General features: G+C 37.8%; 1 pseudogene; it reads left to right on the forward strand.

Annotated features, from left to right (window-relative positions):
• Positions 1 to 10,902: 10,902 nt before the first annotated feature.
• Positions 10,903 to 13,543, forward strand: LOC139015794 (protein SET-like; annotated as a pseudogene).
• Positions 13,544 to 15,085: the final 1,542 nt, after the last annotated feature.

Raw genomic sequence — 15,085 nt, forward strand, 5'->3', positions numbered from 1 at the left:
TTTTTCCTACCTTTTGAACATAGGCTAGCCCTCTGTTGTCTAGCTCAGTCAAACAGGATAATATGTCCTAGAGGAGATGAATTATTCTATCCAAATTTAAGCACAGGAGAAATATTGCATGTCTTTTTTTTTTTAACTAAAATCAAATGAAATATGACTCTCTGCTCCCATCATATGAGGTGTGCAGATAATTCAGTCCCGAGGATGATTGGTTCTCTTTTTACTTTGAAACATTTCCCAGGATTGTTGGCAGAACATAACACCAAGGTAAGGGCTCCTGATTTCCACTAGTATTTTCATTATCTAGACTTACAGAGGCCCTGAAGTTGAATGAATCTGTTTTAATCAAGTGCATTCAAGAGCATCTTTGACGAGGCCTGACAGCACAGGCCAGCTTACAATAGGCAAGGTTAAAGCAACTTTCCCTTTAGTCCTGCCTTCTTCGGGCATCTCTAGGAGTTGGGTGTCGGAGTCAATATTCTTGTCCTTCTCCTGAGCCCAGAAAGATGTGCCTCTCTTCCTTGGATGCTGAGTGCCTCTTCAGCCCTGACCTTCTTTTTCTTTCCTTCGGATAGAACTTAAGGTGATCCCCATAACTCAGACCTTGAAAAGCAACATTCAGGAAGAGAATTTTGTTTTCACAAGACTCTTGTTTGGAACCTTCCACCCAGAACCCTCCATTGGGCAAAGAAACGAGAAAGCCTTTGTTACTACTTAGTTTGGAAAGGAGAACAGAAAAATATACAAATTAATTTAGAACAAAGCACAAATATATCTATAAGTTTATTCACCATGTATGTTGCAGTATTTGGAATGTATTACAGTCTTAAGAAATGTTAGTTTTATCAAGTAAAATAATTTGAGAGATTAAGGTGATGGTGTTCCTCTGTTCCCATTGTCATGACTCCCCCTTGACTTCCAAGTCTTTCTATACAGGATGCCTCAGTGTAATGAGAAGGCTGATGCCCATTTTTAGTGTTTGGTATTTGTTTGTTTTTGGTTATTTTTTTTAACAGCTTTTAATTCTTACCCCTCCCTATTTCCTTTGCTAGAGCAGCCATCTGCCCACATCTGAGCAAGGCCATAAGAAAGCCTAGTGTCTACTTTCCTTACTCCCTCAAACCATTTTGGACCTGTTCGAGAACTTTGTCCTGCTCTTCCCAGAGTCCTCATTATGCTAGCACTAAAGCTTCTCATACCCTCTTGGTGTTTGTGTTTCTGTGTGTGTACGTGTGACATCGTCAGTCTCTACATCAGAATCAAATTTTGGGTGGGGGTCCTTTGCCTCTGCAGAGAGAAGATATAACTTAAGGATAAAGCCAAGTTATTGAATGTAAATTACAAAATTACACAATAGTTATGAATCCAGAATAAGCTTTGTTTGCGTGGGTGATGCTGTTTGATTGTAAGAATTTAGTATCTTGGGACTCTAAGAATTTATATCTTGACCTCTAGACTATGAAAGAGTACTAGGTAGTATAAAAATCAGTTTTGTACCCCAATCAAATTTCCAATCAGCAACTGGAATGAAGAGTTTTAAGAATAAAGGCTCCACAATTCCTCAGTTCTAGAGGTCAAATCCCAGGAGGTTTTGATAGACTCATCCATTGAGATAAACAGGAGCTTCTGCCTCACTTTCTGAGTGTAGCCCAAGAAGGCTGCTAGACTGGCACCAGAAGAGCATGGAGCCTGACCCTACAACTCGTGTGTAGTCTGGAGAAATGGCTGGGCAGGAAGCTAGATAGTCATGAGTAGGCAGTGAAAACTGACAAAGCTGAAGGGCCAGAAAGACCTGGGAGGAAGCCAAGGAAGATGCAGAGTTGAGTAAACCTGAAAATAAAGGCTATTATCTGAAGCCCTGGGTATCAGAGAGGATGGAAGTGCATATTTTTCAAAGACCAACTGTATACCCACATCCTCCCCAGATTCAACATGTGCTGATTCCTGACCTCTTGCTTCAATATTGTTCCAGGGTAGCATTAAGCCCTAGATATTGGTAGCTAACAAACATAAATATTTATTATCTGAGTCAAGTGTAAGTTACTTTACATGTCTTCTCAGTGCAAGAATGAACTGAAGGGACAGCTCCTAATTTAGAGCATGGTGGAGGGCTAAAGAGCAAGATAGAAGAAATTTGCAAAGGCTGCATGTGGAACTAACACATGGTCACTTCTGTCCATGTTCTGTTGGAAAGAAGAATCATAAGCTTTTTAAAAAATCCAATCATTAAAAAAAGATTAGATATTTATAGTAGAAAATCTGGCACATACAGGAAAATCTCATAAATCGCCCACTGATGATACTTTGATGTATGCATTTATATCATAGTTGAGATTGTACTATATATGTAGTTTTGCTTCTTCTTATCTCAGACTTTCTATTGTAAAGTATAATAAAAAGTTATGTAAATGTTATTTTACATACTGAGTAATATTCCAAAATTTATATGAACAATAGTTTTCTGAACTATGTCCCTACTAAGATACATTGAAACCGCTTCTAATTATTTAATTACATTTTGCTGCAATAAGCATCTTTATGTCTGAAATTACAAATCATAAATCTGGAGTAAAATTAAGTTTAAAGAGCTAGTTTCAACTCCAAAGGCATTTGAAAATCATTCCATTAGGTTGAAATATATGAAATTACTGATATTTGATGATATTTGACCTTAAAAATAACAATTTCATATTTTAGGTAAAATAAATCTACCAATAAATCTAAAATAAATAAAATCTATTTTAAAATCTAATTATGCCTTAATTTATCCTACCTCTTTAATGATGTCTGTTTCCTTCAGCATAAATATTATATGTTAAAATCAATTTCTTATTTGCTTTTCTGTTTTGTTTAATTAGTTATATTCAACCATAAATTTCTTTAATTGAGTTTTATTATAAAAAACATAATATGACCTACATTATTTTGTCAGGAGTTGGCAGGAGTGAATTATTTTTAGAAACAACTAATTTGAAACATTGAGGAAAATTGGCATTTAAAATATTGATAAAATGAGGCTATTCTTTGAACATAAAGATTTAGAATCAATTTTTTAAAGTTTTTATGATCACAGTAGATAAGAAATGTGAACATGTCATTTAAATTTGCTTAATTTTAATGCCCTAAGATTATTAAGCTGGTTATCCTTAATTGTCATTGTGATATAAACAGGTATTTTGCTTTATTAATGTAAGCACTATTATTTTTATTTCTTTGTTTACATACTTATATTACTAATGTACTATAAAGAGGTGAAAACATGCAATTTATATTTTACTTATATTATCAAAGTAAGTTTAGGAAGAAATAGCTAAACTATATAGTGTTAACATAATTTTATGATTCGTGAAAATACCTCGATAAAAATAACTATATATAGATTATTCAGTTATTTATTTATATATCATGTTTTACTTATTCCTTGAAAACAATTTTACAACAAGCAGATTTTCTCAGCACATACTTTTTATTATGGATTGCTACTAGGATTGTTGGTAACAAATAAATGTAGCTTATTCTATTAAACTTAGAGGGATTCTAAGGAAGAAAGAATTCTCAAGGCCTACCTTATGAATGTCTATAGGCAATTGAAATAGAAGAAATTCAAATATATTGCTTACATTGACCTCTCATGGTGATATTTTGGGGGTATTTTAATAAAATGTAAGTATATAAAAAAGGCTTTGAGTAGTTTTATTTATAAGGCTTATCTTAATTTAAAATGATAAGCTGTTCTATGATCACCATTACATATTTATTTGCATAGTACTATAGAGTTTTGAAAATAATGCACCATCTAATTGTTCATATGATCCCAGAAATGCTGTGAAGCTTCCTATACATCAGTTTTAGAAAAAGGGCACCTTAGATTTTTAGTTTAGTAGCCTAGTTTTGCACTTGAGTAAACTGAGTCCGCAATGTGTTCACACTGTTAATGCTTCTGATTGTGGGAGGGTTAAGTTTACTGACCAATCTCTCAGATGCTTCCCATAGATTATCTCAGTAGTGGGATCATGCAGTAGAAAGTGGAATACTAGGAGGTTTGCAAGACAAAATATAGGACACCAATTAAATTTGAATTTTAGATAAACAATATTTGGAATACACTTATACTTAAATATTCTTTGCTTATTTGAAACTCAAAATTAACTGGGTATTTTGCATTTTTATTTGCTGAAGCTGGTGACTCTAAAACTAGTCTTCAGAATTGAATGTTGAATAGTTTATATTTAAATCAATAAAATATTTTGTTTCAATGGTTCAGACAAAAGTCTGTTGAAATCCAGTATCCAATTCAATAGATGAGCCAGCTTTTAATAAAAAAGAATGTCTATTTGCAGAAGGAAAATACTGTTAATTTTGGGGTAACACCCTTACTGTATCCTATATAATAAAAGGCTAATATGCAAATTGACCAAATGGTGGAATGACCAGTCGCTATGATGCGCACTGACCAACAGGGAGCAGACGCTCAACACAGGAGCTTCCCCCTGGTGGTCAGTACACTCCCACATGGGGAACACAGCTCAGCCAGAAGCTGGGCTCATGGTTGGCAAGCACAGCAGCGGTGGCGAGAGCCTCTCCCACCTCTGAGGCAGCGCTAAGCTCTAAGGACCCCTCGAGGGATGTCCATCTGCCAGCTTAGGCCCATTCCCCACCAGCAGGCAGACATCCCTCAAGGGATCCCAAACTGCAAGAGGGTGCAGGCCTGGCTGAGGGGAAACCCCCCCCCCCCCCCCCCAGTGCACGAATGTCGTGCACTGGGCCTCTAGTAAATAAATAATAAAGTAACACTTTGAGATGCTCTTATCCATCTAACTGGCTACTTAGAAATGAAACAAAAAATAAAGCCCCAAAGTGCTAATCTTGCCTAGTGGGAGCTTTGATGAAATTGTGAGGAGAAATTACAATTTACTCAGTGCTTACTATATTGCAGTCAAAAAATCTCTTTGATAAGCGCATTATTCTAATTTCAGAGATGACAAAGCAGAGGTGCCTGTCATGCAATAACTTGCCATTTGTTTCACTAAGGGTTGGAATGAAGTCTCCAAACTGAATTTGTTTGGATTCAAAAGCTCCTGGTCTTTCTCCTTCACTATGCTGTTTGAAGAGAGAGAATGTGAAAAGGTTGCCTTCTCAACGTTTATCCACTCACCCCTCCACACTCCTATTCTCTGATACCTTCTTTGCTGTCAAAGTATTGGTTTTATTCAATTATCTGCCCTCAGGAGAGGCCCTTCTCCTAAACTCCAAGATTCACAGTCAGATAGTTTTAAACAACTATAGTTGGTTAAACCAGGATGGGCTCAGAGAACTGGTTTGCACGTATGAGTGTGTATCGGAATTACCTGGAGGGCTTGTTAAAACAGTGTTGAGCCTCACCCCGCATACCTGATTTAGTAGGTCTTGTGTGTGATAAGGAGTGTACTTTGAGAACCACTATTTTAGGATACTCTGCAACCGGTTGTGGCCACTGAGATAAAAGAAGGTTTCTGGGAACCATTTTCTCACTCTGAAAAGACAATACATTTCATTATTATTTGAAATAATTTGTATCATGCTCTTCTAGTACTTGTAACCGAAGTCATCCTAGAGGATACAAAAAAATTAGAATTTATAATCCCAGTTATTATTTGTAAATTTGAGCTTCTAATGGTATACAGTCATAACCTAGCAAATTCATAGATGTTGTATTAATACTTACATTCACAAACTATTTCACTATATTCTGTATTTGAGTAGCCATTGGAAACAGTCAAAATAAATAGAATTTATGACCTTATCACAACAAAAATTCTGCTGGTAGACTATGCAGTGCATTGGACACATGCTGTGAAATGTGTATCTCTAAACCTCTGCTTTGTTTGTGCTGTTAAAGGGCTTTGGCACTAGGTGGCATATATATTTTATTTACTAGCTAAGCATTGCCAAGCAAGGGTCTCCAGGCATTCTTTGCAGGCATTTGAAAACATAAACACTCAATATACTTATTTCGATGAAAATATTCATTATTATTACATAGTTCACATAACCCATTCTTAAAATACATTAAATATGATGATGGCATTGGAAACAAGAATGCATGTACTCACACGGGAATGCTAGGCACTTTAGCTGAATAAAATGCTTGGCTTCAGATATTATCAGCTCTGTTCCTCTGTTTAGTTTTTATGCAAGAAGCACTGACAAGTGCTGTTCTCTCTGACTCCACTAACAACAGTGTCAAGGTTTGCTCTGTACTAAGCTACAGAGTCACATTTTTTTCTTTCCAATAACTAGTTTTTCCACTTACAGAAGTCTGTTCTTCTCTTCTGCTTACCTGATACAATGGAACGTTTTTGCCTTATACCATTCAGCCTCCAAAACTAACTCCACTCAGATTAACTCACAGAGAAGTGTGTGTCATCCTTTTAAACTACTTGTCCCATGATTATTTTCTTCCCTATTTCATTTACCTCTGTTACCTTGGCCACCAAACGATTGCTTTTCCGAGGCATGCGTGCACATTCAATGTAATGCGTTTTCAATTATAATAGTACATTTTTAGGATCACTTTTTTTTTCACAAGTCATCAGAATGAATATTGCATGATGGAATTTAAGATAGTTTTGGATGCTTGTATTAACTTTAACCTGTTGGAACATGAGTTATAACTGCCTCCTCTGACTTAAAAATGGAATGACTGAATCCTGACATAACATTTTTGATTAATAGAGCAAGCTGTTGGCACATCGACTTTTGATGTGATTTTCATATATTTTAGAGTGGAGAATTCCAATTTTTTTTTAATTCAAAAGACAAATACCTTTTATCTAAATGGGCAAAGTGTTTGAAGTAATGCCAGTCATTGAATTGATATGAAATCAAATGGAAGAATTGGCATTCTGTGATAGTTCGAACTGATTGCATCAAAAGTTCTTTTCTTTTTTTTTTTTTTTTTCTTTTAATTGGCAATCGGTAATACCTCTCATACAGTTTGGCTTAATCTAGGTTTGTAGACAGTCTCTCTAAAGGCAGTGGAAGTACATTATAACGGACTGTCCCTCCTTTGAAGGACCACTCCCCTGACCACCTCTGAGTTGATTCCCAGGAGAGATGGATTTCGCTGACTCCCACAGGCTGCCTCCTTTCTGACTCTCAGTAGTTTTCCTCAGGAGACAGTGAAACTGTTTGGCAGGCCTAGGAATTGGCTATGACTTCTCTACGATGAATTTAGGTTTTTAATGTTTTTCTTAAAATAAAACGTAGGTATTGTGGTGGGTTTAGGACATGGACAAGTACTGAGTAAACATATATTACAAAATTGCTTAATTTATATTTAGTAATTCTGTGAAGTAGATGGTTTATCTAGATTTTCTAAATTATAAGACTTAGAGTCAAAGGGTTTTAAACCCAAGGTCACATGATCAATATAGCCTGTGCATCAGATTGATTGCATACCTAACTCCAAAATGTGTAAAAGCCTTTTAGTGGGTTCCAAGTTGTTTTTCAAATCCTGCGAGTAGGTTGAGGAAATCCCCTCAGATTTTCCTCTAAGAAAATCCAGTGAATTTCTCCGTGTCTTAGAGAAGGAACAGGTATTGCCTTAGTGGATATGTGCTCATCCACTCTTACAACATGGGTGCAATCATATTAAAATAAGCATGGAATGAAGTTAAAGCCTTTAAATTGCAATGATGGTGGCAAAGGAGGAAAAATTAGGGGAGAGTTTATATAATATACTAGAGGCCTGGTGCACGAGAGAGTTTATATAATATACTAACTGGCCACTGCGCTCACCAGCTGTGAGCCTGGCTTCAGACTGAGCAGAGCTCCCCCTGTGGGAGCGCACTGACCACCAGGGGGCAGCTCCTGCGTTGAGCATATGCCCCCTGGTGGTCAGTGCACATCATAGCTACCAGTCGTTCTGCTGTTCTGTCGATTTGTATAGTAGGGTTTTATTATATAGGATACTCAGATGAGTGAGAATGGAAATTTATGAAGTAACAGGATGATCTTGCATTTAAAATTCTCAGGTCTTCTATTAGCATCACTGTTGTCATGATGCCTTCCCTGCCCCTCTCCTAAGATTCCAGCAACACAAGATACACCATGGCAAACTGTGCATATTCTAGTAAAGGCGTGGATTGAAATATGATTTTAAATCTTAGCTGGAAGAGATCCAGTTCAGCCCTCTCATTTTCCAAATGTAGACTAAAGCTTAGAATGGTGGTATGACCTGATTTAGACCACAGTTATAAGTAGTTGAAGAACAGGAACTAGACTCCCAGCCTCCTAACACTCACTCCAGTCTTCTTTCTCAACGAAGGGGACTTACTTCACCGAGGATTCAACACCCAGTGCTCTTCTAGGGAACTCTTTTGCACCAGAGTCCATAAGTTTCAATATCAAACTGCATTTTCACAACTGACCCCCATTTCTTAATCCAATAAAATACCTTTCTTTTTTATTTTTAAAAAATGTTTTTTTGTTGATTTTAGAAAGAGAGAAAGGGAGAGGGAAAGAAACAATAACATCTATGAGAGAGACATCAATCAGCTGTCTCCTACACCCCCTTACTAGGGGTTGAGTCTACAACCTGGGCATGTGCCCTGACCATGAATGGAACCTGGGACCTCTTGGTTCATGGATTGATGCTCAGCCACTGAGCCACCACCTGGGCTGAAATCCCTCTCTTGCTGCTGTGAAAAATACTAAATATATGACCACCTGATTTGGGAACTATTTAAGATGTCTTGTCTTTTTAAAAAATCATTCTACATTTAATGTGTCCTGTTGGCTGCCTCAGATCTTTGTCAAGAGTGCTTCTTTGGTTTCCAAAGCCTTTTAGGTACTTATTAAAATTCCCTCTATATTTAAAGTAAGAACCAAAATTATATTTGGTCAAAAGAAGAGAAGATTTCTTCAAGCTTTTGTTTGAGAATAGGCTTCTGTCTGTGATAAATATACATACACTTTCAGCTTCTTGAGAGAAGTGCCCTTTGTGGAGCCTAAATGACTTATGAGTGCAGCTTATAAGCGATGTACCTTGTGAGGGCTGCTGCCCAGTTTATTGACGGCATTTTATTGTATTGATCAGGGAACACGACTTAGCTGCTTTGAGTGCACTGTGGTACTTTCCAGGTTGGTATAAACTCTTTATTTTTCTTCTGATTTCTCTTGTCATTATCCATCATTTTTCACTTTTGAGGCAGGCACAACACTTCCATGGTTTGATCTCATGCCCATGCTTTTTAGTTTAGACATATTACTCTGAGCTAGAAATGTTTCATCTTTTTAATGAGCATCCTTATCTTCATTAGCGTGAGAGCACATATTCCTAAATGCTCTGCTGTTTTTTACTGGAATGACAATGTGTTCTAATGCAGAGGCCAGGGGAGTCACTAAAAAGGGATTCTGTCTGTTGGCACCATTGATTAAAATAAGCTGATTTTATCCAATTTGTTATTGGTTGTGGTGGAAATTTAATTTGTCAGGCTTCTCAGTTAAAGAGGTTCTAGAGACTTACCATACTTTTTCTTTTAATTTATCTCAGGGAGATTTTTGCTTGCAAAAACATCAAAGTGTTGGATTAGAAAAGAAAAGTCCCTGTGGGGTTTATAATGCATCCATTGAAGACAGCCAACTATTGGTTTAGAGCTCCATCGTTGCCTAAGATAGTAGATTTAGAGATTCTTGACCCCTCAGACTTGATTCTCACCCTCCCTCTTTTACCAGTTTTTTCTTTCCTTAATAAATATATATTTTTAATTATTTATTTTCTTATTTTCTTCCTATTATTCTTACTTCTTCCCCACTTCCTCTCAGCTACTTGATTTGAGCCTCAGCAGGTGTCAGTGACATTTCTTTTAAATTGGGTTATCTTTTGTAAGTCATGATGAGCTTATATTATAGAGCAGGGTAGTTTTGAAGTGGCAGTTGGGTGAATATTTAGAAAACAACTATTAGAGGCACCTAGGATGCTCTTGCCTAAGGAGTTCAGGCAGGGATGTTTTGCAAATCCTTTTAGTAAGCTCTTCAGATGATACCTCAGAGTGTCATTCATCGCTAATTGCCTATTGAGCTGATTCCACCCTTTGTCTAACAGAAGTCCTAGTGGCTGATTTTAAATCCCACCACCTCTGACCCAGCCAACCCCTGACCATTCATCCAATATTCAGCTACACCCAACAGCCTCCCCAGCAAGCTCCCTGGCAGTTCGTCCAACTAGTTCCTGTGTAGTTTTGTTTTATAATTCTTTATTGCTGAAATTATTACCTATGTCCCCTTTTTTCCCTCATTGACCCCTTCCATCCTACCCCCAACCCTCCTACCCCCGCTTCCCAGGCCTTCAGCACCCTATTGTCTGTGTCCATGGGTTATGCATATATGCATACAAGGTCTTTGGTTGATTACTTCCCATCCTGCCCCGCCTTCCCTCAGAGATTTCTCACTCTGTTCCAAGCTTCCATGTCTCTGGATCCACTCCGTTCATCAGTTTTTTTTGTTACTTAGGTTCCACATATGAGTGTGATCCTGTGATACTTATCTTTCTCTGACTGACTTACTTCACTTAGCATGATACTCTCCAGGTCCTCTGTAGTTTTAAATGGAGATAGACGACATGATATGGATGACCTTGCAGTCACACCTAAACACTTCTAAGAGTTACCAAAATGTCATCAAACTTTATTCTAAATTATTTTTCAAGTTATTTTATACTTTCCTCACAGGTGTGTCTCTTTCATTTATCTAGTTTTCTTCCTGGAGTTTTTCTGGTTCTTTGCCAAATTCTTGTTGTTTGATGAATTTCTAGACATTACAATAAAAGCTGGGATGAATTGGATGACTCAGCAGTCACCATCCTAGCTGAGAGAGAAGTTACATTTTAAAGGAGAAAGGGATAAAATTTTTTATTCCGTCATGTATATGGCTGAAAAAGGAAGAGGATCTGTTAGGAACAGCTTGTCAGCATGGGGTTATGATTTACCAAAAGGTGTCAGTGTGAATAATCACATTTTGGCTTACTATTTTCTCCTATCAGACAAAATAATGTTTCCAAAAGATCATGATATTTTAATGCCAATAAAGATCTTTAATTCAGGAGCTAATAATCAATGAGTACTCAATTAATTACTTTAATAGTGAAAGTTAGTGAGATGGCAAGCCCCTTCCCTGCTTGCATCACCATAACCACGCCTCAGCTTCTGTAATCTCCCTTGCTTCTGCTTCTGCTCCAGCAGGCTCCACTGCTGGTCAAGCTTCTGCTGTCTCAGGTTATGGCCCTCCCCCCCAAACTGCAACAGATACCTGGAAGCTTAACATATAACATAGAAAGAATGTACAGAATGTATGTATATGCCATATATGGGAGATAAAGAGCCTGGGAGAACATAAAATGCCAAACCCCGCTTTGTTCGGGGCTCAGCCTCTGGAGAGGACTCCGCTGAGCAGGCACAAGTGCAATTAGACAGTCCTTTTCTGAACCGCTGAGTGCGTTTGGTTTGTGGCTTTCCGCCAGCCTGATTTCTGTCATAACATTAGCATTTTGTCTTTCTCTCAAAAGAAAACTATAAGTTTTAACTGTGCTTCTTATATTTCACATAAAATAGAGAATCTAATGGAAATTTTGAAGGAAGAAAAGCGATGGCTCTTCCCAGTAAGCTACTTTGGGAAAAGGAAGTTGACAAAAATAGCATAATGAATTCCTAAACATTTATGACTTAAGCATCAAAATTTATGGAATGATTTGACATGATAGTTTGCTTTAAAAAGAACATTGAGTACTTGAATATATATATATATATATATATATATAGAGAGAGAGAGAGAGAGAGAGAGAGAGAGGGGCCCAATGCATGAAATTCGTGCAAGAGTAGGCCTTCCTTCCCCTGGCTGCCGCACCAGCTCCCCTCTGGCACCCAGGACCCGGGCTTCCCTCGCAGCCCTGGCTTCGTCTGGAAGGACATCGGTCTAATTAGCATATTATGCTTTTATTATTATAGATTCATTCCTAAGAATTGAGGAGAGGCAGAGGAAATACTATAAACAGAATAGAAATAAAAATCTACATCTAGTCTGAGCCAAAATATTTTGTTTCATAACCTCAACGTACCAGGTCATTATGACTGACACTTTTATATATAGCCCCAGAATTATTACACTTACACAATAAATACAAAATTAGCCCTGGCTGGTTGGCTCAGTTGGTTGGGCCCTTGTCCCATGCCCCAAAATGTTGCCTGTTCAATTCCTAGTCAGGGCACATGTCCCTATTGGGGGCTAGATCCCTAGTGTGTGTGTGGGGGGGGGGGGCGGGGTATGCAAGAGGCAGTTCTGCTCTCACATCAACATTTTTGTTTGTTTTTTTTCTCTCTCCATTCCTCTATCTCTAGAAACTAATTAAAAAAAAACATTAAAAAATAAATATAAAATTAGTAATAAATTCTTAAGTGTAATATAATTCTACTAAAAATTCCACACAAAACTTGAATATTAAAGAAAATTTTAGGAGTCTCAGCGCGCCTTCCAGCCCGGCCACTTCCCTGTGATCGGATCCTCGGACTTCCCTCACTGCACGGCCCCCAAACGCCAGTCCTCGCTCCCACCGCAAGCAAAGAAACCGAAAGTGCCTCCAGTACCCAAGCCGGAGAGGTAGCCTACCCCTCAGGACGTGCCAAAGGGAGAAAAAGAACAGCAAGAAGCGATTGAACATATTGATGAAGTACAAAATGAAATAGACAGACTTAATTAACAAGCCAGTGAGGAGATTTTGAAAGTAGAACAGAAATATAACAAACTCCGCCAACCATTTTTTCAGAAGTGGTCAGAATTGATCGCCAAAATTCCAAATTTTGGGGGTACCAACATTTGTCAACCATCCACAAGTGTCTGCACTGCTTGGGGAAGAGGATGAAGAGGCGCTGCATTATTTGACAAGAGTTGAAGTGACAGAATTTGAAGATATTAAATCAGGTTACAGAATAGATTTTTATTTTGATGAAAATCCTTACTTTGAAAATAAAGTTCTCTCCAAAGAGCTTCATCTGAATGAGAGTGGTGATCCATGTTCAAAGTCCACTGAAATCAAATGGAAATCTGGAAAGGATTTGACGAAATGTTCAAGTCAAACACAAAATACAGCCAGCAGGAAGAGACAGCATAAGGAACCAGAAAGCTTCTTTACCTGGTTCACTGACCATTCTGATGCAGGTGCAGATGAGTTGGGAGAAGTCATCAAAGATGACATTTGGCCAAATCTATGACAGTACTACTCGGTTCCTGACATGGATGATGAAGAAGGAGAAGGAGAAGGAGAATAAGATGATGATGATGATGAAGGAGAGGAAGGATTGGAAGATATTGATGAAGAAGGGGATGAGGATGAAGGTGAAGAAGATGATGATGATGAGGGGGAAGAAGGAGAGGAAGATGAAGGAGAAGATGACTAATGAACACTGATGGATTCCAACCTTTTTAAATTTTCTCCAGTCCCTGGGAGCAAGTTGCAGTCTTTTTTTTTTCTTTGTCTTTTTTTCCCCCCTCTTGTGCTCAGTCGCCCTGTTTTTGAGGTCTCTTTTCTCTCCTTTACACCATGGTTCTCACCTTATTTGGGGGGGGGGGGTGTACCTTGAGCAGAATACAGTGGGAAAAGAATCTTTGCCCCTTTCTGTTCCAAATTCATTTTTATCCCTTCCTGTCTCAAGAAAATCTTAATGGAATCAGCACCACCGTGCTCTGTGGGGAAAAAAGAAAAAACCTTCTGCTCCCTTAGCTCTGCTGGGAGCTGGAGGTGGCTAGGCCCCTGTGTAGTAGTGCATAGATTTCTAGCTTTTTTCCTCCTTTCTCTGTATATTGGGCTCAGAGATTATACTGTGTCTCTATGTGAATATCGACAGTTAGCATTTACCAACATGTATCTGTCTACTTTCTCTTGTTTAAAAAAAGAAAAAATAAACTTAAAAGGGGGGTTATAGAAGGTCAGCAAAGGGTGGGCTTGAGATGTTTGGGTGGGTTAAGTGGACATTTTGACAACATGACTTCTCCTTTGGCATGTTTAATTGTGATGTTTAACGGACATCCTTCAGTCTAAGATGACACTTTTAAAATAAAATTCTCTCCTAATGATGATTTGAGCCCTGCCACTCGATGAGAGAATCAGCAGAACCTGTAGGATCTTATTCGGAATTGACATTTCTCTATTGTAATTTTGTTCTGTTTATTTCTAAATTTTCTTTTTGTTTCACTGGAAAAGAAAGATAATGTTCAGTTTTAAACGTTAAAAGTGTACAAATTGCTTTGTTACAATAAAACTAAATGTGTACACACACACACACAAAAAAAATTTTTTTGAAGGGATTACTTAGAATTCCAACCTCCCTATCCAGGAAACCTAAAAGCCCATGTTTTAAAATATTCCAAAAGAGTATACTTTTGTTGATTTTTTAAATCTTTATTATTGAAAATATTACATATGTCCCCTTTATTCTCCCATTGGCCCCTTATAGCCCTCCCCCACCCCCTGCCCCAGTCCTCTACCACCCCATTGTCTGTGTCCATGGGTTATGCATATATGCATACAAGTTCTTTGGTTGATCTCTTCCCACCCACCCACCTTGCTTTCCCTCTGAAATTCAACAGTCTTTTCCATGATTCTTTGTCTCTGGATCTATTTTGTTCAACAGTTTATTTTGTTCATTAGATTCCACATATGAGTGAGATCATGTGATACTTGTCTTTTTCTGACTGGCTTATTTTGCTTAGCATAATACTCTCCAGGTCCCTTCATGCTGTTTCAAAGGATAAAAAGTCCTTATATTTTATTGCTAATAGTATCTGTGGTGCAAATGTAACATAGCTTTTTTATCCACTCATCTACTGATGGACACTTGGGCTGTTTTCAGAAATTAGCTACTGTAAATTGAGCAGTTATGAACATACGGGTGCATACATTTTTCTCATTGGTGTTTCAGGTTTCTTAGGATATATTCCTAGAAGTGAGATCCCTAGGTCAAATGGCAGTTCCATATTTAACTTTTTGAGGAAACTCCATACTATTTTCCATAATGGCTGCACCAGAGTATACTTTTCAATCAGAACTCTGGAA

Source organism: Myotis yumanensis, unplaced genomic scaffold, assembly GCF_028538775.1.
Source record: "Myotis yumanensis isolate MYYU_CA2020_CCGP unplaced genomic scaffold, mMyoYum1.0.hap1 SCAF_8, whole genome shotgun sequence".
Taxonomy (NCBI): Eukaryota; Metazoa; Chordata; class Mammalia; order Chiroptera; family Vespertilionidae; genus Myotis; species Myotis yumanensis.